The sequence below is a fragment of the Phascolarctos cinereus genome, unplaced genomic scaffold (genome assembly GCF_003287225.1).
Source record: "Phascolarctos cinereus isolate Bilbo 61053 unplaced genomic scaffold, phaCin_HiC Scaffold_4;HRSCAF=312, whole genome shotgun sequence".
NCBI classification, from domain to species: Eukaryota; Metazoa; Chordata; class Mammalia; order Diprotodontia; family Phascolarctidae; genus Phascolarctos; species Phascolarctos cinereus.
In genome coordinates, this window is record NW_027555847.1 from 646,670,602 (window position 1) to 646,698,120 (window position 27,519).

The 27,519-nt window shown below is 42.1% G+C and overlaps 1 protein-coding gene across 1 annotated transcript in view; it reads left to right on the forward strand.

The window, feature by feature from the left end:
* Positions 1-4,220: 4,220 nt before the first annotated feature.
* PTP4A3 (protein tyrosine phosphatase 4A3) overlaps positions 4,221-27,519 on the forward strand; it is a 197,250-nt gene continuing 173,951 nt past the window's right edge. Inside the window, exon 1 of the mRNA XM_020994927.2 lies at positions 4,221-4,346. The gene's annotated coding sequence lies outside the window, so the exon portion shown is untranslated. The remainder of the gene's footprint in view (positions 4,347-27,519) is intronic.

Sequence of the window (27,519 nt, forward strand, 5' to 3'; positions counted from 1 at the left end):
TGGTTTCAATTGATGGAATAAAACAAGCATTTCCATAACATAGTATAATAAAAAATATGATTGCACATGAAATTGCAAATCTACTATGTACAACTTTTAAATATACAACAGTTATCATGTAAATTTATTTTTTCTCCTTTTTTCCTTCCCCCCTCAAAAAATGGAGCATTCCCCCATAGAGATGACACATTAGACACAAATAGGTATATATATGTAAAATTATTCTATACATATTTCTATTTATCAGTTCTTTCTCTAGATGCAGATGGTTTTTCTTCATGTCCTTTATAGTTAATTTGGGTTTTATAATAGTCAAGATGACTTATTCGCTCAAAGTCATTCATAAAACAATATTGCTGTTACAGCATACATTGTTCTCTTGGTTCTGCTCATTTCGCTCTCACTACTTCATGCAAGTCTATTCATATTTTTCTAAGATTACTGACTTCATCATTTCTTAAAGCATAGTGGTATTCCATCATAGTCATACACCACAACTTGTTAAGCCATTCCCCAACTGATGGGCATCCCTGCAATTTCCAGTTCTTTGCCACCACAAAGAGAACTGCTATAAACATTTTAGAACCTATATATATATATTGTTCCTTTTTCCCTGCTCTTCTTTGGAAATAGACCTAGTAGTGGTATTGTTCCATCTAATCTCTTAATGCAACCCAAGATTACATTGCCTTTTGGGCTGCCAGATCACAGTGCCTGGATCTTTTTGAAGACATCTATATAGATGCTTTTTCCATTTTGAACTTTTGAAACAAATTTTTTTTTTACCCTTTTCATTATCAACCAGTCAGGATTTATTAAGCATGTACAATGTGCCAGGCACTGTGTTAGGTGTTGGAAATACAATTACAAAGAATGAAGCCATCTCTACTCACAAGGAACTTATGGAGGAGGAAAAGAGCTACAGGTATAAAAATATCCAGCATGACCATAAAGTGAATAAATACAGATATATACAAAGTAGGTAAATAAATAGGAGGGAGGACACTAGAGGTTCAGGTGGGAGAGATAAGCAAAAGCTTCATACAGAAGATGGTACCTGAAGTGGGGCTTAAAGGAAGAGAGGGACCCTATGAGATGGAGGTCAGGATGGATTGCATTCTAGGCATGTGGGAGGGACAGTGAAATGGTACAGAAATGGGAGGCATGTCATATGTGAGCAGCAGAGAGAAGGCCAATTTGGCTGGATCTCAGAGTGAAGGAAGAGGAAGAATGTCCAATGGGGTTGAAAAGTTGGGTTGGGGCCAAGTGTTATGGGGCTATTCTTGCCTGTCAAAGTCTCTTTGGATCCTATCATCCAATATGTTAGTTATCTTAGCTGCGTGTCATCTAGATTCTTCCAAGTTATTAATAAAAATGTCAAATAGCAGTGATCCTTGGTGTATGCCACCTCCTTCCAAGATGGTTGTTCAGTCATGTCTGACTCCCCTTTGGGGTTTTCTTGGCAAAGATACTGGAGTGGTTTACCATTTCTTTCTCCAGCTCATATTACAGATGAGGAAACTGAGACAAACAGGGTGAAGTGACTTGCCCAGGGTTACACAGCTGTTAAGTGTTGCAGGCTGGATTTGAACTTCGGTCCTCCTGACTCTATACCCAGTGTTTTCTATTCACTGCCCCACTTAGCTGCCCGGAGATGCTACTGAACCGTTAATGACTACTCTTTCAGTTGAATGGCCAGATTCTGAATCCACCTAACTATACTATTATCCGGTCCACATGTCTCTATCTTGTCCAACAAGGAGAAAAGAGTCCTAAACCCTGTTATATAATGCCAATCAGCACTCCTTCATTCACAGTTCTCTATTTTCTTTCCTGTCCATCTTGGATTCGTATGTCTTGTCTTTTCTTCTAAATAGTCAAGCAGTAAGCATGTATTATGTGTCTATGGTGTATCTAGCACTGTGCTAAGCATTTTGGCAAAAGACAGTCTTGCTTTCAAAGATCTCTCAGTCTAATGGAGGAGACTATATTTGGACAACCATGTACAAACAAGCTATATAGGATAAACTGAAGATAATCAATAGATTAGAAGGCACTGGAATTAAGAGAGTTCAGCAAAAGCTTCTTGGAGAAGGTGGGATTTTAGCTGAGACTTGAACAAAACCAAGGAATCCCAGAGATACAGATGAGGAGGAAGAGTATTCCAGGCACGAAGAATGGCCAGTGACAATTCTTGAGTCTGCAGATAAAAGTCTTGTCCAAGGAGCAGTAAGAAGCCATTAGATTGAAGAGTCCATGGTCCGGAGGAGTTAAGAAGACTGGAAAGGAAGAAGGGAACCAGGCTGTGAAGAACTTTGAACACCAGAGGACTATATATAACATATATGTGTGTGTGTGTGTGTGTGTGTGACATACATGTATATATTATTTATTCATTTATTATATTTACTTGTTCATTATTTTTATATTTATATTTTATATATCATCCTAGAGGTGACAAGGAGTCAATTTTCCTCTACCTGTTCCATCTCAGTAGCTGATCTCATGACCATCTCATGGATAATACCTCTTTTTTTCCTACCTCAACTTGCTGTGGTTCAGTAGACAGAGCATTGACTTGGGAGTCAGAGGGCCTTGGTGCAAGTCTTGCTTTTGACATTTACTACGGCCTGGGTTGAATCATTTGAACCTTGATTTGTAGTTGTTTAGTTGTTTTCAGTCATGTCTGACTCTTCTGTCCCCTTTTGGGACTTTCTTGGTAAAGATACTGGAGTGGTTTGCCATTAGCTTCTCTGGCTTATTTTACAGATGAGGAAACTGAGGCAAACAGGGTTAAATGGCTTGATCAGGGTCACACAGTTAGCAAGTGTCTGAGACAGGATTTGAACTCAGGTCTTCCTGACTTCAGGCCCAGCACTCATCTACTTCACTACCTAGCTGCTCTAGCTGAACCTGTTTCCTCATCTGTAAAATAAGAGATTTGGACTAGATGGCTTCCTGAGGTCCCTTCCAGCTTTAAATTTACACTCTACCCCTGCCCCAAAAGCTGTGCTATCATATTTACTCTATCCACCCAGTCACAAAACAAGTATTCACTGAAAGCTTCCAGTGTGTCCCCTACCCCCAAGTAGGCTTCCTAAACTCTTTGCTTATTTTGTGGTCCAGTGGAAAGGCCTTAGATCTGGAGTCAGGGGACCTGATCATAGGCCCTGCCACTTACAGCATCCTCTCTGGGCTTCTGTTTCCTCATCTGTAAAGTGAAGGGACTGAAACAGCCCCAATATTCAAACATTTTTCATCTCAGAATCCCTTTACATTCCGAAAAACTGAGGACCCCCTCAAGTGCTTTTGTACATGTGAGTTATAGAAATTTACCATATTGGAAATTAAAGCATCATTGTGTTATTATGAAAAATAATTTTGAGCCCCAGACCCCCAAGACTTCCTAAAAGGATCTGAGGACCCCCAGAGGTTCCCTGACCATTCTTTGAAAACCATTGGAATAAATGACCACTAAGGTCCTTTTGAGCTCCAAATCAGTGACCCTGTTATTTCCCTAACCTAATCATCTAACCTGTTTCCCCCTAATGTCCTTCTTTTCCTCCTTCCCAAAGTTCCAACTACAAAGGCTCTGGGAGTTGAGGGGGAAGGGAGGATGGTGAGGCTGGGGAGGAAGGGTGACAGGAAGAAAAGGCACCTCCTCCACCTCTTAGGCATGTGTGTGTGTGTGTGTGTGTGTGAGAGAGAGAGAGAGAGAGAGAGAGAGAGAGAGAGAGAGAGAGAGAGAGAGAGAGAGAGAGAGAGAATCTCATAAAGACAAAAGTGGAAAGGCTGTTGGGGAGGGGGGCGCGCAGCTGCACTCTATCCCACTGAGGGCCCCCTGGGGAGCTTGTGGGGAGTACGTGGGCGTAGCTTGGATAGGGGGACACCAGGGACAGTAGCGCAGCCCGGGAAGGCCCGGCGGTCGCGTTCGCGCGTGCGTCCCACTATACTCTTTCCCTCCCTATCCACCCAGACGCAAGCTCCCTTCCCACGCCCCCGCCCTCCTCCTGCCCACCCCTGGAGAGTAAGAGCCCCAGCCCTAGCCTAGCCCGAGTGACAGAGCTCAGTCGTGCGCCCCGGGGGCGAAGAGGGTGGGGAAAGGAAGGAGGAGGAGAGGTGGAGAGAGGGGGAAGGAAAGAGGGAAGCAACAGCAAAGCAAAGAAAGAAAAGACCACCATAACGAGGCCAGAGCCGAGGGAGGCGGAGGCTGGGGCTGGCAGGGAAGGGCGCGTGGAGCCCAGAGTCGCAGCTGCCTCAGAGCACGCTGAGGTCGCCGCCGCCACCACCGTGCAGCTCAGCTCGGGCCGCCGGGGATCGCGGAGCCTCCGGGGAGCGGGAGCCAGGTCAGTGTCCAAGCCGGAGCCCGCTCGCCGGAGGAAAGGAGGAGGGTGTCACCGGCGGGGAAAGGGATGGGGGTGGGGGTAGAGGGCGGAGACCCAGGCATTAGCGCCTGCTTGCACTGGGGGCGGGGGTCAGGAAATCAAAGTTTGCATGCACTGGCGGGGCGGTGCACGAATGGGGGTGCGAGGAGACGAGGGAGGGGATTCGGATTTGCTGGGGCTGGCTAGGCGAGTCGAGGCGGGGTTGTGCATGCGTGGGGGTTGGGGGAGGTCGAGTTGCTTTGTGTTGCAGCAGCGAGTGGACCACGCTGGCTGCGCCAGGAGGCTGGGGGTTCCCTTCTTTCTCCCTGGGACTGTGGTGGGCGGTGAGAGGGGAGCAGGGATGCTCCTGCCGCCCCCATCCCACCAGGGTCTTCTTCTGAGAACCCCTCCTCCCCTCCCTTCTTTTCCCACATCCACTCCCTACTTCTAATTGTGGATTCTCAGACTCTTGTCTCCCTGCCCTCTCAGGTACCAGAAATCTCAAATTGCCCATTCTGCCAGTCATCTTGAAGCTTTCGAAGCTTTCATTCATCCCCACCCCCACTTCTGCACTTGATCCCGCAGAGCAACTTGGGATTCTGGGGTCAACGTAGGTATTCAAGCCTGCCCTGGCCGGATGGTCTGGGCAGGTGCCCACCAGAATCAGAAATGGTCCAGGTAGCCTGGGGTGACATTTCCTTACAGAGCCTGGGGCTGGGCTGAGTGGACAGCTTGAGACAAGTGACACCTGTGCTACCTAGGCCCTTGGCACCTTCGGGTACTGCTGCCCACTCTTTTGTGACTAGGATTCCTTGATTGGAAATCTTAGTGGTGCCCAGATCCAGAATCCAGGCTAGCAGATGGGGCTGAGGTGCTGTGGGAAGGGAGGGTGCCCTCTAGCCTCTTAACCTGGGTGTTCTGACAGGCCAGACTAGCCACTGATCTTAGAGCCCAGCAGGGGGCAAAGGGAGGCCTCTTGGATTTTCTTGTTCTGGAGAGTTGTATGCAGGCACAGTGACCTAATAGATTCTGTGACTGGGGAGTGGGGACTTTACCAATCTCCTTTAATTCTAGTACCTTCTTTCTGTTGATTATCTCCAGTTTATCTTGTATGTAGCTTTTTTCTAAGTAGTCATTTTCGTATCCTGGCATTAGACTGTGACCTGGTCAAGTGCAAGGACTGTCTTTTGCCCTTTCTTTGTATTCCCCTACACTTAGTACGGTTCCTAGCAGGTAGAAAGTGTTTAATAAATGTTCATTGACTGACTACATGTAGGTCATTTTTGGGGCAGAGAATCATGGAACTTAGGACTCCCATTCCCCCAAACTACTTGCAGGGAGAAATTTGATTTCTTCAGTTCCCTCCCCCCCCTCCCCTTCCCCAGTCTATCTCAGGCTGTTTTAGACAGCGCATACCCAAAGAATTTTTTTTTTTTTGGTATGCTTTGATGGTTTCCAGATGAGCCTGTAGCATTGGAAACCCAAGTTAAATCCCAGCAGTTGGTTACATATTGAAGGTTTGGTGGGGCTGCTGACTTCTCTGGAACTGTCATCTTCCAAACTTACAGCTGGCTGACTGGAGTCAGGATTGGAGCCTCACATGGAGAAGGGATGAGCCTGCACCATTGAAGTGAAGGGGCAGGACAAGAGAGTCCAATCAGTTATTCTTACTGAAGTCCATCAAAAAGAATTTCTTAAATGTTTCCTATGGGCCAGGCACTGTGCTGGTTACTGGGAGTGCAGACAAAAAAGAGTCAGTCTTTGCTTGCAGGGAGCTTCCTTTCTATCAATTATAGGAAAATCAGAGATCATAAAGGCAATGAGTTTGGTTGTTCCTAAATCCCACAGCCATGATCACAAGAGCATTTTCTCTGGCTGTCCCCCCATGCCTGGAACTCTCTCCCTCCTTGGCACTGACTACTGACTTCCCTGTCTTCCTTATGATCTCAACTAAAATTCCACCTTCTAGATCAGGGGTGGGGAACCTGTGAACCTCTAGGCCACGTGTGGCCTTCTAGGTCCTTGGGTGCAACCTTTTGACTGAGTCTAAGTTTTTTACGGAACAAATCCCAGGGGACTAGAAGGCCGCATGTGGCCTTGAGGCTGCAGATTCCCCACCCCCATTCTAGAGGAAGCCTTTCCTCACCACTCTTAATTCTAGTGCCTTCCCTCTGTTAATTGTTTCCTATTTATCCTGTATATAGCTTACTTTGTATATATCTATTTGTGTGTTCTCTCCCTCATTAGATTGTAAGCTCCTTGAGGGCAGGAACTGTCCTTTGCCTTTTTTGGTATTCTCAGTGCTTAGCACAGTGCCTGGCATGTAGTAAGTGCTTAATAAATGTTATTTAATTGAATTGAATTAGAGAGGTAATTCTGTGTGGACTTTGGTCCCTTTCTTGTCCTGTGCTTTTCTGTTTTTGTCTTTGATCACATGCATCCCCCATACCAGCAGTGGCCTGCCTTGATGCCTCCACTATCCTTCCAACCTGTTACATGGTGATTTGGCATGGTATCTAGTGATGGGGAGGCAGGTAGGTGGTACAGAGGATAGAGCACCGAATCAGGAAGATCTGAGTTCAAATCTGGCCTCAGACGCTTACTAGCTGTGTGACTTTGGACAAATCACTTAACTCTGTTTGTCTCAGTTTCCTCATCTTGTCAAATGAGCTGGAGAAGGAAATGGCAAACCATTCCATTATCTTTGCCAAGAAAACCCCAAATGGGGTCATGAAGAGTTGGATATGCCTGAATAATAACCACACTGCAACAATAGCAATGCTGATGATATGGTGTGTAATGATTCTAGACTCTGCTTCAAGTGATCCATGTTTGAATCGCAGTGGAACATATTTGTGTCCCCTGTGAAAAGCAACTTGGTATAAAGCAGGTTGAATTAATCTTTTTTTGTGTGTTATGGATCCCTTCTCGGAATGATGTTTTTAAATGCAAAAAATAAAATCTACAAGATTACCAAAGAAATAAAATTATGTTGAAATATAGTTATCAAAATAATTTTTAAAAGTTCAGGGACCCCAAGTTTAAGAACCCTTGGTATAGAGGAAAATGGATTCGTAGTCAGAAGTCTTGGGTTTGCTTCTTTCCTCTAATATTTATGACCTGTCTGAGCAAGTAATTCCACACACTCCCACCCCCAGTCTCAGTTTCCTCCTCTGTAAAGAGGGGACTGGACTGGATAATTTCCAAGTGCACTTCTGACCCTCAGTACTTTCTTCTTTAGGAGCAGCTGGGTGGTGAACCTCAGTTTGATTTTGGCATCAGACACTTAACAGCTGGGCAAGTTACTTCACCTCTGTTTGCCCCAGTTCCCTTAGCTGTAAAATGGAAATCATCATAGCACCTACCTCCCAGGGTCGCCTTGAGGATCAGATGAGATAATACGTGTAAACTGTTCAGCGTGGTGCCGGGCACATAGGCACTTAATAAATGCTTATTTCCTACTTTCCTTGCAGTAAGTAGCATCTGCAGCTACCTTTCTGAAATCCTTTTGTGAAAACCTCTGTCTCTTCCTTCTATAGATGAAAGCCAACCCTATGTGAAGTTGTAGAGTCTTCTTTTTCCCCACCTTTTCCTGTACCCTTTCTCTGGCCTTGCTTATTTCAGGTACCTTGGACTCTTCATTCCTTGTCCAGTGTCAAAACTTGAAAGGATCTGAAATGACCATCTGCTCTTTGATTGGTTGAAAGCCATTGTCAGTGAGATCTTACCTTACCCAACTGTTTGCATTTAAGCTTTTAGGTCTGGTTGTAGGATGAAAGGCTTTATCCTTAGATAATCCTTTAAATGGTGTCCAGGGGGACTTGTCCTGTGTTTGAATGCTAGACCAGTCAGCTGGGGAGAGGGTCAGAATCAGGATCACAGGATTTGAGTTGGAAGAAACTGTGGAAGCCATGGAATCCAGCTTGCCAACAACTGAACAGGATTTCCTTTTACAGTGTCACCATCGAGAAGGCATCTGACCTTTTCTCGAAGACCTCTTATGATGGGTAACTCACTACCTATTGAGGCAACCCAAATTGTTAATGTTTCTCCTTGTATTTTAAAGCCTAATGTTGTTTCTTCTTTTCTCCAGGTAAATTGTCCTGGATTGCCACCAAAGGTAACTCAGGTTGGCTTGCAGGGTGCTTGATTTTCTTGGTCATATACTACTAACCCATGGAGGAGTTGGAAATTTGTGCTGGTGGAAGGGATAATTGAACCAACAAAGTCAATGGATCAACCAGCATTTTTAAAGCTGGGGTTGTAAAGAAAAGTGAAGTAGTCCCTAGCCTGAAGGAGCTTATGGATTAAGAAGTAGAAAGACTGGGGCAGCTAGGTGGCATAGTGGATAGATCCCCGGCCTTGGAATCAGGAGGACCTGAGTTCAAATGTGGCCTCAGACACTTGATGCTTAATATCTGTGTGACTCTGGGCAAGTCACTGAACCTCAGTCTGCCTCAGTTTCCTCATCTGTAAAATGAGTATAATAATAGCACTTACCTCCTAGGGTTGTAGTGAGGATAAAAAAATCAGATAATTTTTTTAAAGTGCCTGGCAAACCTTAAAGCATTATAAAAAGCTAACTCTTTTATTATCTGTTGCTAAGTGATTGACCCACTTCCTTTCCCAATCAAACATATTTTTGGATGATATATTCCTTATGCCACTTTTGGCATGGAGCTCATTTTTGGAAATAATTCCATAGCCTGCTCTTGCTCCTCAAGTGTGTCTTCATTGCTTTTTGGGCAAATGAAGGTCATGCAACAGGATGACATGTAGTCAGTCACCAAAGGTGTTTGCTGCTCTCTTGGGGGAGGTCCTTTGTATAGTCCAAAAGGAAGAGGGAATCCCCAGGTGAGGTCTTTGACCCGGCTCTTGTTTGTGTCGATTTCACTGACTACTCCCTACCCCTGTCCCCAAACTCCGTGACTTCTTCTGTGGGATCCATAGAAGAGAATTTAAAAAGAGATTTAAAAGAGATGGGCCTAGTGATCCATATAGGATCTTTCCAAGTGAATGAAGAGTGTGTGTTACCCAGATGAGCATAAGCAGCTGTGTAGGTGTCCCATTGAGTTACTGTATTAGCTGTAGATATCTTAAGCAGGCACTGTAGCCAAGCTACCCAAATAGGCCCAAAATGGCATCAAAGGGAAGAGACTGGGCTGAATTGTATTTGGGGATTTGAGAAATGCTTTGAAGAATCCAAAACTGTTCCCTGACACAAAGCTCCATCTTTTTTTTAACACCAATTTTCTCTCGATGAATTATGAAATGTTACAGTCTTTGAAGACTCAAAAATAAAGTGCTTTATGCCCATTATCTCTAGATCCTGGCAGCTCATTTGAGAAAGGTAGAACATGTACTTTTAGCTTTATTGTATGGATTAGGAAATCAACGCTCGGGGCTGAAGTGATTGCCCGAAGTGACCTGATTTAAAAGTGTTAGCGATAGGATTCTATCATGCCAGATCTCCTGACCCCCCAGTCTAGGGGCCTTTCTACTACCCCAGTTGAGAGTCACTTCTTAGCTCTTACTGTTTGTGTTTATCCCTCCTTTTCCCTTTATTGTCCTTCTCTGCAACCTCCTTAATGGAGTTCTACCTTTATGTACACAGTAGACTCTGTTCAGAAAAGTTGTATGCAAATCTAATTATTGTAAGTGAAATAAAATAAATTCACCCCCACAGTATCTTACTAAACACTTCCATTTTATACACTCTATATTTTAGCCAAACTCGTCTTTTTCTTATTCTTTCCACACAGCCACTTCATTTCCCTTCTCCTTGTCTTAGCACTCTGCGTACCTACTTCCTCCTCACCATCCTCTCAGAATCTTTAGTTTCCTCGAAGTAGCTCCAGTGGCATCTGATCCCTCCTGCCATCTAGTGTTGTAGAATCAGGAGGCTCTGAGTTCAAGTTCTGACTCTGATGCTTATGAGCTGGGTGATCAGAGGCTGAACCTTTGAACTTCTCTGTACCCTGGCTACTTTCTAGGAACATTTACACAGTAGGGAATTTACACAGTAGGAGTTCCCCACCCAAAGAAATTTGCAAATCTTGCTCCAAAATGGTAATTTTAAAAGTGCCATGTACTGTGCTAGGTATGAGGATTTTTGTTTAGTCATTTTTTCAGTTGTGTCTGACTCTTCATGACCCCATTTAGGGTTTTCTTGGCAAAGATACTGGAGTGGTTTTCCATTTCTTTCTCCAGCTCATTTCCCAGATGAGGAAACTGAGGCAAACAGGGTTAAGTGACTTGAGCAAGGTCATATAACTACGAAGTGTCTGAGGCCAAATTTGAACTCAAGTCTTCCTGACTCCAGAGTTGGTACTGTATCTACTATGTTACATAGCTGCCTGCTGTCTCCTATTTTTTTGTATATATTTTGTATATGATTTTATATGCACAAGATATCTACCATCATACACTCTTAAGTTCCCATCAGGGACAAACTCATTTTGTATTTGTATCACCAGCACAATGTCTGACACGTAGTAGGTGCTTAATAAATGCTTTCTTGCTTAATTGAACTGAAATGCTGTTTCTTCTAGAAATAATAGCAGTATTATATATATATATATATAATAACAGTAACTAAAATGTTTAGCACTTTAAGGTTTGTAAAGTTATTTACATATATGTATATATATTCTTACAATTATACTCTGTGGGAAGTGCTTTTGTTATCCTGTATTTGTTGATGAGGAAATTGAGGCCTGAATTCATAGAACTCTTTGAGGTTTGCAAAGTGCTTTACATATGTTATCTCATTTGGTCCTAAACCTTGTGAAATAGGTACTTTATTATCCCCATTTGACAGAGGAGGAAACTGAGGCTGAAGAGGTTAAGTGACTTGCACAGGGTCATACGACTCGTAATTGTCTGAAGTAGAATTTGCACTCAGATCTTCCTATGCATCCTTTGCTCTGTCTAGGATGCTACCTCCTAATCCCCATTAGTTATTAATGATCTCTTCCTCTGTGCATGCCATTTATATAGAAGCTTGTTTGCAGCCTCTGAGGAATTTACACTTAAACGATTTAGCATTGAGACCTACTTCAGAGAGAATTTAATCTAAGCTTTCTCATTTTATTGAGGAGTGAACCAAGGTAGGGGTGGGTGGCCTGTGGGAATGACTTGCCTAGGATCACATTGATAGTAAGTGACTGAGCTGAGATTTATGACTTTAAATTCAGAGTTCCTTGTGCTCTATCACCCTTTTCATACACTACTGTCTATTTTTATTAATGTATGTGTCTTCTGGTCTTAGGGGGGGCAACAAGCATTTATTGAACAATTACTATGTGTCAGGCACTGTGCTGAGCATTGGGAAGCACTTCTTCCCCTCAAGGAACTTAACGTTTTAATAAAGGGAAGACACACAAAAAGGAAGCTGAAAAGGGGAGAGGGAGGAGAAGTCTGAAACACAGCTAGAAGACGAATGACGCATGGGCAGCCTGGGCCTGTCCCCAAAATGGAGGCCCTGCGAGGAAGTCACCATTGGGAGAAGGGGGCTGGAAAGATGGAGGGGACAGTCCAGCGTGAGAAGGTGCCAGGTCTGAGGGAAGTTCTAATTCCAGCGCCAGACAGTAAGTTCCATGAAGTCTAATCTTAGTTAAACTTCATGTCTTCCCCATTATCTGAGGATAATGCGCCCCCCCCCAACAGATGCTGAATTAACTCATCTAATGTGAAAGGACTGGCTAGAATTGCCCCTTCCAGGAAGGGTGTAAAGGGATTTCTATATAGCAGAGGTATCCAACATGGGGCTGGTGGGTGCATGAAGCCCACAGTACTCCCAACTGTGGCCTGAACCAGTTTAAAATGTAATTGGGAAATATTTAACAAAGTAAATAAAAATGCAATAAAGCATAGATAGAATTACATTTGAAAACTAAGTCAGTATGCTGCCTGCAGAGATCCACATATGTGGATTACTGCCCCTGTTTCTAATGGAATCTGACGCCACTATTATATAGGGCTGGACTAAGTTACTGTTTGTTGTTTGATGAGAGATTTTGTCTAGTTCTCAGAGGTTCTGATGGCTAGAGATCAGGCTCTGGCTGCCTTGGTAACTCCCAGCCCAACACTTGATCTTTTTTCAATAACATGTTTAATTGATGCTTTTAAAAAGTTTACCTTGTTGTCAGTTTCCCCAGGGAATCCTTTCTTGTAACAAATTAAGCACAACAAAGCAAAACACAAGGAGACACTGACGGGTGTGCCTCTTCAGCACCTTTCCAAGCCTGTCTGGAGGTGGGATTATTGCACCTGTCCAGAAGTGATGCACGGTCTGCTGGAGTCAAGATAAATCAATCTGAACTCTGAGGGCTTTTGTGGGGGTGGGGGTAGTTTATGTTATTGTGCTCACTGGATACTGTTTTCTTGGTTCAATTTAATTTGCTGTGTATCAATTCATGTAAGTCTTCCTATGTTTCTCAGAATTCTTCATATTTATCATTTCTTATAGAGCGGTAATATTCCATGACACTCTGTAATTCAGTTTGTTGAGCCACTCTGTAGTTGGGTGGTACTCACTTTACTTCCAGTCACAATTAATAAGCATTTATTCAGAATCTGGTCCTGGTCAGGTACTATCTTAGGCGCTGGGGATATGCAAAAGTGAGATGGTTCCTGTTCTCAAGGAGATTACCACATTCTGCTAAGGAGAGGCAAGGTTCTCAGAGAAATAAATATACGAGTCTATATAAAATAAATATGCAGTGATCAGAGGGGAGCATTTTTTGCTACCGTACGAAGTTCTTCTATAAATGTTTTGGTATATTGACTTTTCCATGAACTGCATAGGGGGTATATAAGCCACCCTCCCCAGCCTCCTAAGAGATGCTACCTTTGGCCCCTGAACCAAGAAATAAAAAAGCCTGGCTCTAAGATCAGTTCTGAATAATGCTGCTGGGAGTAACGCCAGCAGAATGTGGACACTGTGAGCCATAGAGGGGGATAAGGGGATGAGGGGTGATGGGGTAGACTAGTTTTGGCATCTCAGTTGCTGTTTTAAATACTGGTTCTTTCCTGGTCCTTCTGCTTCTTCTTATGTGATAGATATTTGCTGATGAATGAGTCTGGGTGTAGGTTGAGCCAGGGATCATGGTGTCATTAATGGGGTTGTTTTAGGACCACAGGGTTTAGTGTTGAAATGGACCTTAGAGGTCATCTAGTTCAGCCTCTTCTGTTTTATATAGTAGGAAATTCAGAGCCAGTGGAGAAGGGAAGGGACTCAACTGAGATCTCTCGGTGAATTTGGGAATCCCAGTCTGGCAGCTTCCCCTCCTGTCCTTAAGTAAGCACACAACCATTTCTGAGAGCTTTTTCAAAAGAAGGGCTGTTGATGCTTGTAACCACAGGAAAACAGATGGGTTAAAACAACAAACAAGAGGACATTCAAGAGATCTTAAAAGCATTTGAGTAATGGTTCCCCCTGGCTGAACTGGAATGTCAGTTGGGCTTTTTTGCCTCATCTTTTTCTCAGCTCCCATCCTGTCCTGCCTTCACTCAGAATTTGGCTCCTTATATGAGGATCAGTTAAAGGAGCTGGGAATGTTTAACCTGGAGGAAAGAATAAATGAATGGAAAAGTATATATTTAGTGCTTACTGTGTGCTAAGCAATGGAGACAAATAAAAAACAAGAGACAGACAGTCCTTGCACTACTAACATTCTATTAGTCAACAAAAGACATTAGCTATATGTCTGTCTGTCTGTCTATCTATCAGTCATCTATCTATACATGGGTGTATATTTATGTGTATATGTGCATATGCATATATGCATGTGTGTGTTGTGTCTATATTTTACATGTGTGTAGATAGAAAGTTTTAGCTTCAAGTCTGATGGACAAGTCCCATGGCCCTTAGGGTACATCAAAACATATGGCAGTGCCTATTCTTTCATATACTTTCTGCTGTTAAAACCATATTCGTTTCTGATCAAATGAAGAGAAAAAGGAAATATATATATGTATGTATGTGTGTGTGTATATATATATATATATACATATATATACATATATATATATACATATATATATGTATATATATATATGAAAATGTTTATAGTGGCTCTTTTTGTTTTATAGCAAAAAACTGGAAACTAAGAGGGTGCCCATCAAAAATTAAGGCCTCTTTTAACATTCATAAATGGTAAAAGGCACTGTTTCCAAAAAACTCTGGGAAGGGGGCAGCTAGGTGGCGTAGGGGATAGAGCACCGGCCCTGAAGTCAGGAGGACCTGAGTTCAAATCTGGCCCCACACCAAAACAAACTTGACACTTACTAGCTGTGTGACCCTGGGCAAGTCATTTAACCCCAATTGCCTAAAAAAACAAAACAAAAAACCCTGGGAAGACTTATAAGAGCAGAACTCAGAGAACAATTTGTGTAGTAACAATACTGTTAAGAAAAACAATTTGAAAAGATTTAACTTGGATCAGTACAATGATAGCCATGATTCCTGAGGTCCTCTGATGATGTATGAACCACCTACTCCCTTATGGGGGATAGACTCCAGCTTGCAGAATGAGATGCCTTTTCAGATATAGTCAGTGGGGGAATTTGTTTTGCTAGAATAGGTACATTTGTTACAAGGGTTTTTTCTACCCCCATTTTTTTAGGGAGGAGGTAGAAGGAAAGAAGGGCAGCTAGGTGGCATGGTGCCAGGCCTGAAGTCAGGAAGATTCATCTTTCTGAGTTCAAATCTGGCTTCAGACACTTATTAGCTGTATGACCCTGGCAAGTCACTCAACCCTGTTTGCCTTAATTTCCTCATCTGTAAAATGAGCTGAAGAAATGGCAAACCACTCCAGTATCTTTGCCAGGAAAACCTCAAATGATGTCACGAGTCAGACACAGCTGAACAGTGGCAACAATTGACTGGAACATTAGGGTGTCTTGGAACTCTTTGGAAGGGGAGAGAGAAGGGCAGTGGGAAATAAGGCTGCAAGTGTAGGGTGCAACAGGTTATGGAGGGAGGTGGAAGGAAAGAGGGGCAGGAGACTGCAATGACTGAACAACAGCAACAACAAAGGAGGAAAGAGGCACTGGCAATAGTGCTGGAAAAAAAGAAAGAAAAGGGCGTTTTGGAAGTGTTTTTCAAGCATTGAAGCATTTTCAGAAAATGCACAGGAGAGAACATAAAAAATAACATAAGCAGAAGGAAACAAACAAGTAGGACAGCTTTGAAAGGGACATGTTTAGTTTGTTATATATTTAAAAAGAAAAGTAAACTTCGTGTAATAGAGATTGAGCATTTTATATAGAATCCTAATTTTCTATTCTACTTTGCACACGGAAATGTTCATTTTTTTGGATGTCTAAGTTCAGAATAAAAAATATTAATTCAGACAGGTGGTCATGAGGGCTGGGTGGTTTCCATAGGAGTTGAGAGGGGAATACAAGATGTTTTGTGTTGAAGATGAGACAGGTATCAGAGGACTTGGGTGTGACTTTGGCAATAAGCTTTGACACTTGACTGCCAGTATAACTTTGAACAGGTCACTTCAGCTCAGTGGGGCTTCAGGTTCCTAATTTAAAATGAAAGGGCTGGGGGCAGCTAGGTGGTGCAGTAGATGGAGCACTGGCCCTGGAGTCAGGAGGACCCGAGTTCAAAACCATCCTCAGACACTTACTAGCTGTATGACTGTAGGTGAGTCACTTAACTGTGTTTAGCTCCAGAACAAAAGAATTAAAATGAAAGGGTTGGATCCGATAGCCTCTAAGGTCCTTTAAATCTTAAGCTCCATGATCCTTTATTCTTAAGAGAGACGATGTGGTGTATTGGAAGGGATCTTTGGAGGAGGGAAGAGCTGAGTTCAAGTCCTACCTCTGACACAACCGGTATATATAACCGGGGACAAGTAATTTAACATCTCAGTGCTCTAGGCTGGTGGTTTTTATGGTGGGATCTGAGGACCAGAGGAGTCCTTGAGACCCTCTCAGGCTATCTGTGAAGTCAAATTATTTTTATAATAATACTAAGACATTATATGCCTATTAGACTATTCCTCTTTTTTCCAACTACACATCTTTTTGAGGCTTGGATTTTCTTAATATATTTAAAACAAACCAACATATCGCAACAGATTGAAAGCAGAACATATATGAGAATTCAGCTGTCTTCTATTAAGCCAGATGCTAAAAAGATGTGTACAGAAACATAAAACAGTACCACTTTTCTTGCTAAACTTTAAAAAAGTATAATTATTTTCATAAGAATATGTTAACATGTAATGCATGTATTACTGCTATTTAAGTTAGTTAATATGTTAAAATGTGTCAGTTTTTATTTCTGTTATAGTAAATATTGATAGCTATAACCCACATAACTGAAAGCTCTCTGGGGTCCTCAGTAATTTTTAGAATTAGGTTATTTTGTTTCCATTTAGTTTTTAATCTAGACTTCAAAGGCCCTTTACTGAAAATAATTTTATTGCATTATGGTCAGAAAAATATACATTTAATATTTGTGCCTTTCTGTATTTGTTTGTGAAGTTTTCCAGCAGTAATACAGTCAATTTTTATGATAGTGCCATGCGCAACTGAGAAATAGGTATACTTCTTTTTATTCTTATTCATTGTTTTCCAGAGGTCTATTTCATCTAACTTTTCTGCAATTCTGTTCATCTCTTTAACTTCTTTCTTGTTTATTTTGTGGTTAGATTTATCTAGGGCTGAGAGGGGGTAAATTGAGGTCCTCTACTGTTATAGTTTTACTTTCTGTTTCTTACTGTAACTCATTTAACTTTTCCTTTAAGAATTTAGCTGCTATGTCATTTATATTAATTCATTTTCTATGGTACCTTTTAACAAAATGTAGATTCCTTGATTTTGCATTTTAGTTAAGTCTATTTTTACTTTCACTTAGCCTGAGATCATGATTGTTCTCAATAATTTTGAGATATAAAAGGGTTCTAAACCCCAAAAGTTTGAGAATCCATTGCAACTTTAGGCCAGCGCTTCTTAAACTGTGGGGCATGACTCCATGTGGGGTCATGAAAAAATTTGGCAACTGTAAAAAGTTTCTGAATGTGCAACGACCAAAAATTAATTAAAAATCAAACATGTAATGAATCTGAGGTGTTTCTGGCAGTGTTTGCCCTGTGTTTGTCTTGCAACTTCACTGCAGCCTTGGTTCTGAACACAAAGGGTGTGCATTTTGCACTGTCCATGCCTTCAGGCCAGGCAACTCCAATGAATGCTGCCGAAAGGTAAAAAGGGGTATTGAGTGGAAAAAGTTTAAGAAGCCCTGCTCTAGAATATTCTTCAAGATGATAAGTTGTAGAGAAGGTACCAACCGGCATTACTAGGGGCAATTTCCTTACGAAGAAGCTTCCTATACCAAAGAAATAACAGATCCTATCACTTTGTCTCTGCCCAAGACTACATATCTAGAAAGTGTCAGAGGTGGGATTCATAACCAGTTCATAATCAGAGTTGTGACTGAGGATGTTGATGGATGCTGGAGATACAGAGAGCAGAAGACAACACAAAGAACTGTGAAGAAATGTTGTGGGTCAAGAATCATCCAAGAGGAACACCCAGGATTAGAGATTAGAGAATGACATAACAACTATTAGAAGCAGAGCCTTAGAGTTGAAAAATGGTTTGTTCACAAGGACTACAGGAGTACCTAGAATAAATGAATAGAGAGATGATAAATGAAATGAAAGTTATGGAGGAAAGACTTGGAAGGAGAGTTAATAGCTTAGAACAGAAGGTGGTAAATTTTTTTTTCTTTCTAATTTTATTAATTTATTTTGATTTATCAACAATCACTTCCATATGCTTTTCAGTTGAAAATTTTTCTCCCTTTTTCTCCCCCCCACCCTCCCCAAGATGGTGCACAATCTGATATAGTCTTCACGTTTACATTCCTATTAAACATACTTTCACATTAGTGAAGTTGTAAGTAAAGATTAAAACCAATAGGAGGAGCCATCAGAAAGATGAAACAAAACTCAATAGAAGGTAAAAATGAGTGATAGCGATTAGACTTTCATAGTTCTTTCTTTGGATGTGGACAGCATTTTCCATCCTGAGGCCTCTGGAGATGTCTTAATCCTTGTAATGCTGAGAAGGGTTCAGTTTAACAATATTAGTCATCGCATAACGTGACTGTTATTGTGTACAAAGTTCTCTTGGTTCTGCTCGCTTCACTCAGCATCAGACCATATAAGTCTTTCCAGGTTTTTCTGAAGTCAGCCTGTTCATCATTTCTTATGGAACAGTAGTATTCCATTACATTCATATACCACAACTTGCTCAGCCATTCCCCAATTGATGGGAATTCTCTCAGTTTCCAATTCTTTGCCACCACAAAAAGGGCTTCTATGAATATTTTTGTACATGTGGGTCCTTTTCCCATTTGTTTGATCTCTTTGGGATATAGCCCTAGAAGTGCTGTTGCTGGATCAAAGGGTATGCACATTTTTGTAGCCCTTTGGGCATAGTTCCAAATTGTTCTCCAAAATGGTTGGGTCATTTCACAACTCCACCAACAACGTATTAGCGTTCCAATTTTCCCACATCTTCTCCAACATTTATCATTTTCCTGTTTTGTCATGTTGGCCAATCTAATAGGTGTGATGTGATACCTCAGAGTTGTTTTGATTTGCATTTCTCTAATCAATAATGATTTAGAACATTTTTTCATATGACTATAGGTGGCTTTAATTTCTTCATCTGAGAACTGTCTGTTCATATCCTTTGACCATTTATCAGTTGGGGAATGGCTTGTGTTCTTATAAATTTGTCTTAATTCTCTATATATTTTAGAAATGAGGCCTTTATCAGAGAGACTGGCTGTAAACATTCTTTCCCAATTTTCTACAGAAGGTGGTAAATTTTACCCAAGAAACAGACTCACTACAAATTAGAACGGACCAAAAATAAATCAATTACTCCTTGAGATACCAAGAAATATTAGAACAAAAATCAAAAGATTCAAAACACAGAAGCAAGTATAAGGTATTTCCTATTAAAATCAACTGACCTGGAAAATATGTTAAGGAGTTATAATCTTAAGAATCATTAGACTTCTTGAAACTGTGAAAACCACAATCAGTTACATCATGATGCTTCACCTCCCCAACCCTGGTTTTTCATTTCCTTGTCTATACAATGAGGAGGTTGGACCAGGTGATTTTTTTTTTTAGGCAATTAGGGTTAAGTGACTTGCCCAGGGTCATGCAGCTAGTAAGTATCAAGTGCTTGGTCTGAGGCCAGATTTGAACTCAGGTCCTTCTGACTTCAGGGCTGGTGCTCTATGCACTGGGCCACCTATCTGCCCCCAGATGATTGTTAAAAAAAGGAATTCATAGAGCATCTTGTGCCTTGGAATGTGCTTTACGTAAAATGTCTCATTTGATTCTGACAGTGACCCTGTGAGGTAGGCAGTGTGCAGGTGTCCTTGTCTTTATTTTTATGGATCAGGAAATTGAGGCACAGAAAGGGGGAACTCATTTGCCTGACACGATGTGGATAATAGGTGCCAGAGATTTATGTACAGTTTTTACTGGTGAAAATCCTAACCTCCTCAGTGCCCTTTCATCCTGTGCTATTCTTATATATGTACTCTTCCCTAAATCCTCTGTAGAAGGTCAAATGGCTACCTTAATCTACCCTCTGTTTATCTCGTATGTCCTGATTTATGTCCAGCTAGGCCCTGATTAGTGTGAATAATGAATGCCTTGAAGTGATCACATCATTCAAATTTGCACTGTATATTTCCACTGGGCTGCAACCAGTTACCATATTTTACATAATTATAACTGTGAATAGTGCAGTTCCAAATATATACAACCACTTCAGGGAGGTTCATTATTAGCACTTATTGTGACCCAGCTCCATATGTTGTCTCCCAGCATAGATTCAGACTGGGGCTGTTTATACTTTTCTTTGTATCCCCACACACTGCCTTTGTATCCCTACTGCTCACCTCCGTACTTCCTGCAGAATAAGTGCTTAATAAATGCTTATTTCTTGATTGATTCATTAAATGTTAGCTGTGTGCTAGATATTGGAATAGATGCTGGGAATATAAGGACAAGAATGATTTGGCTCCTTCGATGAATTTACATTTTGTAAGGGAGACAACTGGTACATGATACGTATAGGCAGAATAAATCCAAAGTAATTTTGCCAAGACACTAGCATCCAGGGGGTCTCAGCAGGCCTCATAACAAATAGCATTTAGGCCAAGCTTCAGAATGTGCCAGAGGCCCTCAGGTCTTCTGGATCTCAAGTCAAGCCCACTTTTCATTTTCACCGCATCCCATTCATTGCCTCTCCTGAGTGCTGTACCTGCTCTGATTCTAAGTGAGGGGATGCTTTGATGGATTCTCCATTCTTGTGTCCACTGTAGAGACAGACATTTCGAAATCTCTTATAACCCACTGTTTTCCCTTCCATCTGAGCTTCATTAATTGTCAGGGATTGTTCTTGCCCCTAGAATAAGAGTTGGGGAAATGTTGGCATTTTTAACAGCCTCACCACTGGTTCTTAGTGTGTTTTTGGATTACTTACCTTCTTTGGTCTGTTTCCTCCTTTGTAAAATGGGAAGTTGAATTATAGAATATTGAGGTTTGTTCCAATACTCAGTGGGCTACATGATTAACTGTGACGGAGGTATAAGAACAAGAGCCTTCAGAGCCATTCCCATGTTCACTCTGGCCCATCATTCAAGCCCAGCCCAGGGCATTAAGGGCCTTTTGAGGTAAGACCGTGGTCATCTTCTCTGATCAGGTTCTTACAGGTTTGGAACATGCCAAAACTGCTTCATTTTCCCCCTAATAGCTGGGGAATCCAGGAATTTCCTGAAGCCTTTGGTGAGTGGCAGAGCTTTGTGAGTAACAAAGGCTATTGGAAATGGAATGGGTTAAGTCAGTCTTCTTTATCTCTCTCCCACCTCTTTTCCCCTCATTCCTCTTTCTCTTCCTTTGTTCTCTTCTCTTCTCTTCTCATCTTTTTCTTTTGTCTCTCATTTCTCTTTTCTCTCCTCTCTCTCTCTTCTCTAATTTTTATCTCCTTTCCTCTCCTCTTTACTTCTTTCTCTGGTTCCTTCCCTCCCCGTCCTTCTTCCTCTTCCCTCTTTTCCTCTTTCTCATCTTTCTCTTACTTTTCTTTCTTTTTTTCTCTCTTCTCTCCTCTCCTTTCTTTTCTCCTTTTCCTCTCTTCTCCTCTCTTCTCCTTCTTTTCTTCCTTCCCTCTCCTCTTCCTCTCCCTCTCTTCACCTTTCCTCCTCCTCCTTATCCTCCTTCTTCTCTCTTTCTCCCCTCCCTCCTCTCTCTCCCTGTCTTGTCCTCTGTCTTATCTGTATCATCTCTTCTTTCTGTCTTCTCCCTCTCTTCTCTCCTCTCTCCCTAACTCTCTCCCTCCCTTCTCCTTCTTTCTCGTCTCTCCTCTCTTCTCTTCCCCCTGACCCAACCTTGGGGCCTTATGGATGACCTTGACAAGCTGTCTGAGCTGTGTCACTGTGAGCTGGTGTGTGTGTGTGTGTGTGCGTGTGTGTGTGTGTGTGTGTGTGTGTGTGTGTGTGTGTGTGAGAGAGAGAGAGAGAGAGAGAGAAAGAGAGAGACAGAGACAGAGAGAATCTCTCTAATGTACTTTTCTGTCTGTGAGATGAAGAGGAGCTACCCAGGGACGTTAGAAGACAGAATATTGATTCAGCTATTTGAAGGACCCTTGTGTCGAAGAGGGATTGGGTTTGTTTTACTTGACTCCAGTGGGTAAAAGTAGGAATGTCAGGTGCAAGTTGCCAAGAGGCTGACTTAGGCTTCTTGTGAGGGGAAGCTTCTTGATAATTAGAGCTATAGAAATGTCAAAGGCTGCTTCAGGACGTTGTCAGTGCTTTTTCTATAGAGCAGGATTTCTTCACTTGGCGTCCATGAACATATTATAAAAACCCCAGATATATTAATATCTATTTCAGTGTATTTGTCTTTCTTTGTAATCCTACATATTTTATTTTATGTGTTTAAAAATATTATTCCGAGAAAGGGCCCTTAGGTTATACTAGATTGCTACAGAGGAGTCAATCACACATATACACACACACTCATACTCTAGACCTGGGTGTGGAAGGGCTTGTGGGGAAGCACTGATCCCTCTGCATCCTCCTGTTTTTGTAAAAATCATTCTTATGGCACCCAGGCTGTTCAAAAATAAGCTGGTGGGGCTGACCTCTGCTGTAGAGGGTCAGGGGAAGACTGAATTGGTGGGGATGTTTTAGAAGGAGTTCTCAGGTACAAATTGGAATAGATGGTTTCTGAGGACCTTCCCAAGTCTGAGGTTCTGTGGCTCTGTTCTAGAATGTAGAGCATAAACTGTTAGAGCTGGTAGAGCCTATAATAGAGGACAGAATGTTGAAGCTGGAGTGGCTCTTAGATCAGAGGATATTAGGAGTTGTTAGGAGCCCTAAAATAGAGAATGTAGAGTGTTTGAACCTAAAACCCAGAGGATAAGACCTACAAAGGGAACTCTGAGATGATTCTAGTCTAATTCCTTTATTTGACAGATGAGGAAACTGAGACCTTGAGAGAGGAAGTGACTTGGTAGTTCATGCTGTGGTGAGTATTGGAGCTGGTTTCAAGTCCAGGTTGTCTGACTGCAAATCCAGTGCATTTGTGACTGGACTGGCTGTCACTCTGAGGTCAGGGCTGAGAGTCCTCGTGCAGGTCACCTTGGAGTGGTGACAGGGAGCCTGCTCATCAACCTGCCAGGAGACAGCTCTGGGACCAAGAATAGAAACAAAATTCTGCCCCTCCTTGAAAGATGGCTAGTGCCACTTTCTGTCCTAGGCATTAGCCTGCCCTCTGGGGATTCTTGACTGTTTTCCTTTCTCCTTGTTTATAATAATAGCAGCTCACATTTCTGCTGTGCTTTAAGGATTCCAAAACGTTCTCCTCAGAACATCTTGGTGAGGTAGGCATTGCAGATAGAAATGCTTCCATTTTACAGATTAAGAAGCCAAAACTCAGAGAGATTCCTGCTTTGGTCAGGGTCACACAGTATTTGAATTCAAGGTTTCTGTCTCTGAGTATTCTGTGGTTCTCTTTCTCTAGCACCACTGTATCTTTCTAAAAGTGTGTATTTAGTAGCTCCTGAATAACTTGCTCAGTGCTAGGTACTATAGGGGTACAGAAAGAGAGTTCAGTTTGTTTTTGGAGGCAGTTGGGTTTAAGTGACTTGCCCAGGGTCACACAGCTAGTGTCTGAGACTGGATTTAAACTAAGGTCCTACTGACTCCAGGGCTGGTGCTCTATCTACTGCACCATCTAGTTGCCCCTGAGAATTCAGTTTCATAAATATTAAGTGTCTGCTGTGTTCAAGGTGCTTTCATTAAAACTGAGGATAACAAGTTAGAAACCAAGACAGCCCCAGTCCTCACACAGCTTATGATCCAGTAGGGAATGAGACATAGATACAAATTACTATTGCTACTGCATATGTTAATATAATAAAGTACAAAGGTATTCATCTTGTTGACAAAAAATATGAATACCAATCCTGTATTCTAATAAAATTTGCCAGAAACAGTTTTATCTAATTTAACATTAATCTGTATCTAAGGCATTTCTAATTTGGAGGGAGAGAGAAGTCCAAATTAGCATTGTCCAAATTAGTCTTTAGACATGACTCTCTGCCCCAAGAAGATATCAGGTAACCTGTAGGAATTTTGAACAAGGAAAAGATATATTCTAGCTTTATGTTCTATCCTGTTCCTCCTGAACTACTCCCCTTGAAGTATCAATGGAGCACCTCCCAGACATCTTTATTGAAAACCTTATGGAATAGGAGGCTGAGCTGATGCCTTTCTTTCAGTGGAAGAGAGTACTTCCTTTGGGAAGGCCCTAGAGCCAGTCCTTCTAGGGTGAAAAAGGCAGTGATCTTGTTGAGGTTAGAGCTAAGAGTTGTCATCCTTAATTCATTTCCTTAAGACAGACCTTTTTATCCTCTACCTATCACCCACCTTGGCAGCTAGGCGGCACAGTGGATAGAGTGCCAGGCCCAGAGCCAAAAAGACCTGAATTCAAATCTGGCCTCAGACACTTACTAGCTGTATGACTCTGGGCAAGTCACCTAATCCAATTTGCCTTTGTTTCCTCTTCTATAAAATGGGCTGGAGAAGGAAATGGCAAACCATTCCAGTATCTTTGCCAAGAAAACCCCAAATGGGTTCATGAAGAGTTGATAAACTGAACATCGTCATTATCATCATCATTGTCATCATCGTCATCATCGTCATCATCATCATCATCATCATCATCATCATCATCATCATCCACTTTTCCAAGGGACTTTTCTTAGGAGTCTGGAGAGGCCACTAGAGAAAATAGAATTTATTAATATTTTTTAGTTTTACCAAAAGGAAGCCTTACAGATACTTCCCTAACCTCCAGAGTGGGGGCCCCAGTAGTAATGCTAGTTTACCTTTTTATCATGCTTCACTCTGAGATTACTTTCCATTTACTCTGCGTATATCTTTTATGTAAAGTAGTTATTTGCATGTTGTTTCCCCCATTAGAGTGTGAGCTCCTTGTAGGTGGAGACCATGACTTTGCCTTTCTTTGTATCCTCAGCACTTAGCACAGTGCTTGGCACCTAGTAGGTGCTTAATAAATGTTTGTTGACTGACTGACTACTAAATCCTTTCTGCATTCCAGATGTTGGTTGGATCCATGATCATTCTCCTCCCTTTGGTGAAGATCCTAACCTCATCTATTCCAAATCAAAAGATCATAGATTTAGAGCTCTGAGGGACCTTGAATCCAACCCCTTTATTTTACAGATGAGGAAATTGAGGCCCAGAAAGGTTAAGTGATTTGCATGGGTTCACGTGGTTAGTGAGTATTTGAGATGGGATGTGAACTTAGGTCTTCCTGATGCCAAATCCAGTGGATTATGCCAGTCTGTCCTTCAAGAGAGTCCTGTATGACTTTTTTCCTTGTTCATTAGGAGGATCTACCCACTATGCTAGAGGGCTTCCTCTGATACTTAAATATTCTGTGAGAACTAGTGCCACCCTTGGACTGTCCATATGTCATCCCTCACCTTGTTACATGACTGGCCTAGCCCACTTGTTCTGATCATATGTGTTCTTGGTTTATGGGAGTCAGACTCGGAAGGAATTTTAGAAATAATATGGTCCGGGGGTTCTTAATGTGGGGTCCAGAAATCATCAATGGGTTCAGGGTACCCATGAACTCAGATGAAAAAAAATTACATCTTTATTTTAATATCACCAGTTTCTTTTTAGTACCGCACATTTTATTTATTTATTTATTTTTGTATTGAAAAACACTGTTTTTAAAAGGGGTCCATAGACTTCACCAGTTTGCCAAAGGGGTCTATGACACAGAATAGAGTAAGAATCCCTTAGTCAATTAGCATTTATTATGCCAGGCACTTTGCTAAACACTAAGGATACGAAGAAAGGCAAAAAACCAAACAGTCCCTGATCTCTAGGAACTCACAGTCTAATGGGGCAGACAACATACTGTATGTAGCTACGTACAAACAAGATCTATGCAGGATAAACTGGGGTCCCCTCATGTTTCAGATGAGGAAGGCCCAGAAAGGCAGTGACTTACCCAAGGCCACACAGGTGGTTCAAAGCCAAATCCTCTGACTCCTAATCTAGGGTTCTGCTGCTCCTGGGTCACTTGGAAGGCAAGGAACCTTTATGGAAGCCTCTTCCTTTCTCTTATTTTTGTAAGGATTCTCTTTGTATGTATGTAGATCATTCCCATCAAGATTTTTTAGGGATAGGGAAGCAGGCATGTGGGTATTCATGGTTGCCTTTTTTTGGAGGGGAGGAGAAGAAATGTTGTTTATTATTTTTCCATCCTTTTGGCATCTTCTCTGCTTTTAGAGATGTTGATAGGTGGTGCAAGTGTTATTGAGGCACCTGGGTGAAGCCACAGATAGAGCACCGGTCATGGAGTCAGGGAGACCTGAGTTCAAATTCTGCTTCACTTGCACGCTGGGTGGCCCTAAGCAAGACACAATGCTTGTCTTAACCTCAGTTTCCTCATTTGTAAAATGAGAATAGTAATAGCATCTACCTCCCTGAGTTGTTATAAGGATCAAATAATATCATTTATGAACAGTGCTTTGCAAACTTTAAAGCCTTTTATAAATACTGGCCATGATTATTATCTTATTTGATCTTTAGATCAAAAGTACAGCTGAGAAGGCTCTGTATCCAGATGTTCTCCTCCAAGGCAAGTTTCTCACCTTCCGATTTCCTATATATTGTCTTCCTTCTTTTACTCTCTAGTTACTGGAATCATCTACTTTATAACCGGCATCCCAGATCACTGAGCGGTCCCAAAGTGGAAGTCAGGTGCTGAGTTCCTTGTCACTGGAGGTGTGCAAGCAAAGGCTACATCGCCGCCTTGCAGGCATGTTGTAGGGGAGGATTCCCATTCATATTCAGGAATATGGAGTTAGAAGAGAGGATGCTGTGATGTCTTTTCTAGCTATGAGATTCAGTGGGGAGGGAGGGCCAGAAAACCAGGAGTATGGCTTAAAAGGAAGAGAGTTGGGGAAGGATTGGAGTATGCTGTGCTGATCTCTGGGCTGGAGGAATGCTAGATAGGATGAAGTAAAATAGAGGAGAAAAGCTGAGAAACCTGTCAGGGAATGTCTTCCCATTGGACCAGGAAGTCCCTGAGGATGAGTGAACATCATGTCTCCTTCCTGTGCATCTGCATTCAGCTGTCCCTTCTGCACGCCATTCTGTCCAGGCCTTTGTCCATGATGGCTTTTGGTCCATGTCTTTGCCTGTTTTGCTTCTATTTTGGAAGATTAACTCCCTTTGCTCCCCCTTGAGAGAGAGGCAGGGTTGTAGAGTTAATTGAAAAGCATTAGATTTATTGCTAGTAGGTGAAGGCTCACGTCTCAGCTCTGACATTTCTGACAGTGGTTGGGGGATGTATCATAGCAAACAGGACACCAGCCAAATCCCTTTATACCTGGGAGCCTCAGGTTCCTCATCTGAACAAGGGGGTTGTGCTGCTTGAAATGCCTGAAGTTGTGAGCAGAGCCCCTTGGAAGCTGAGAGGCTCTCCAGAGAGGGGAAGGGACCAGAGATGGTGTCACTGCCATCCTTTGCTCAGACAGGGGAACCCTGTACTCCTTG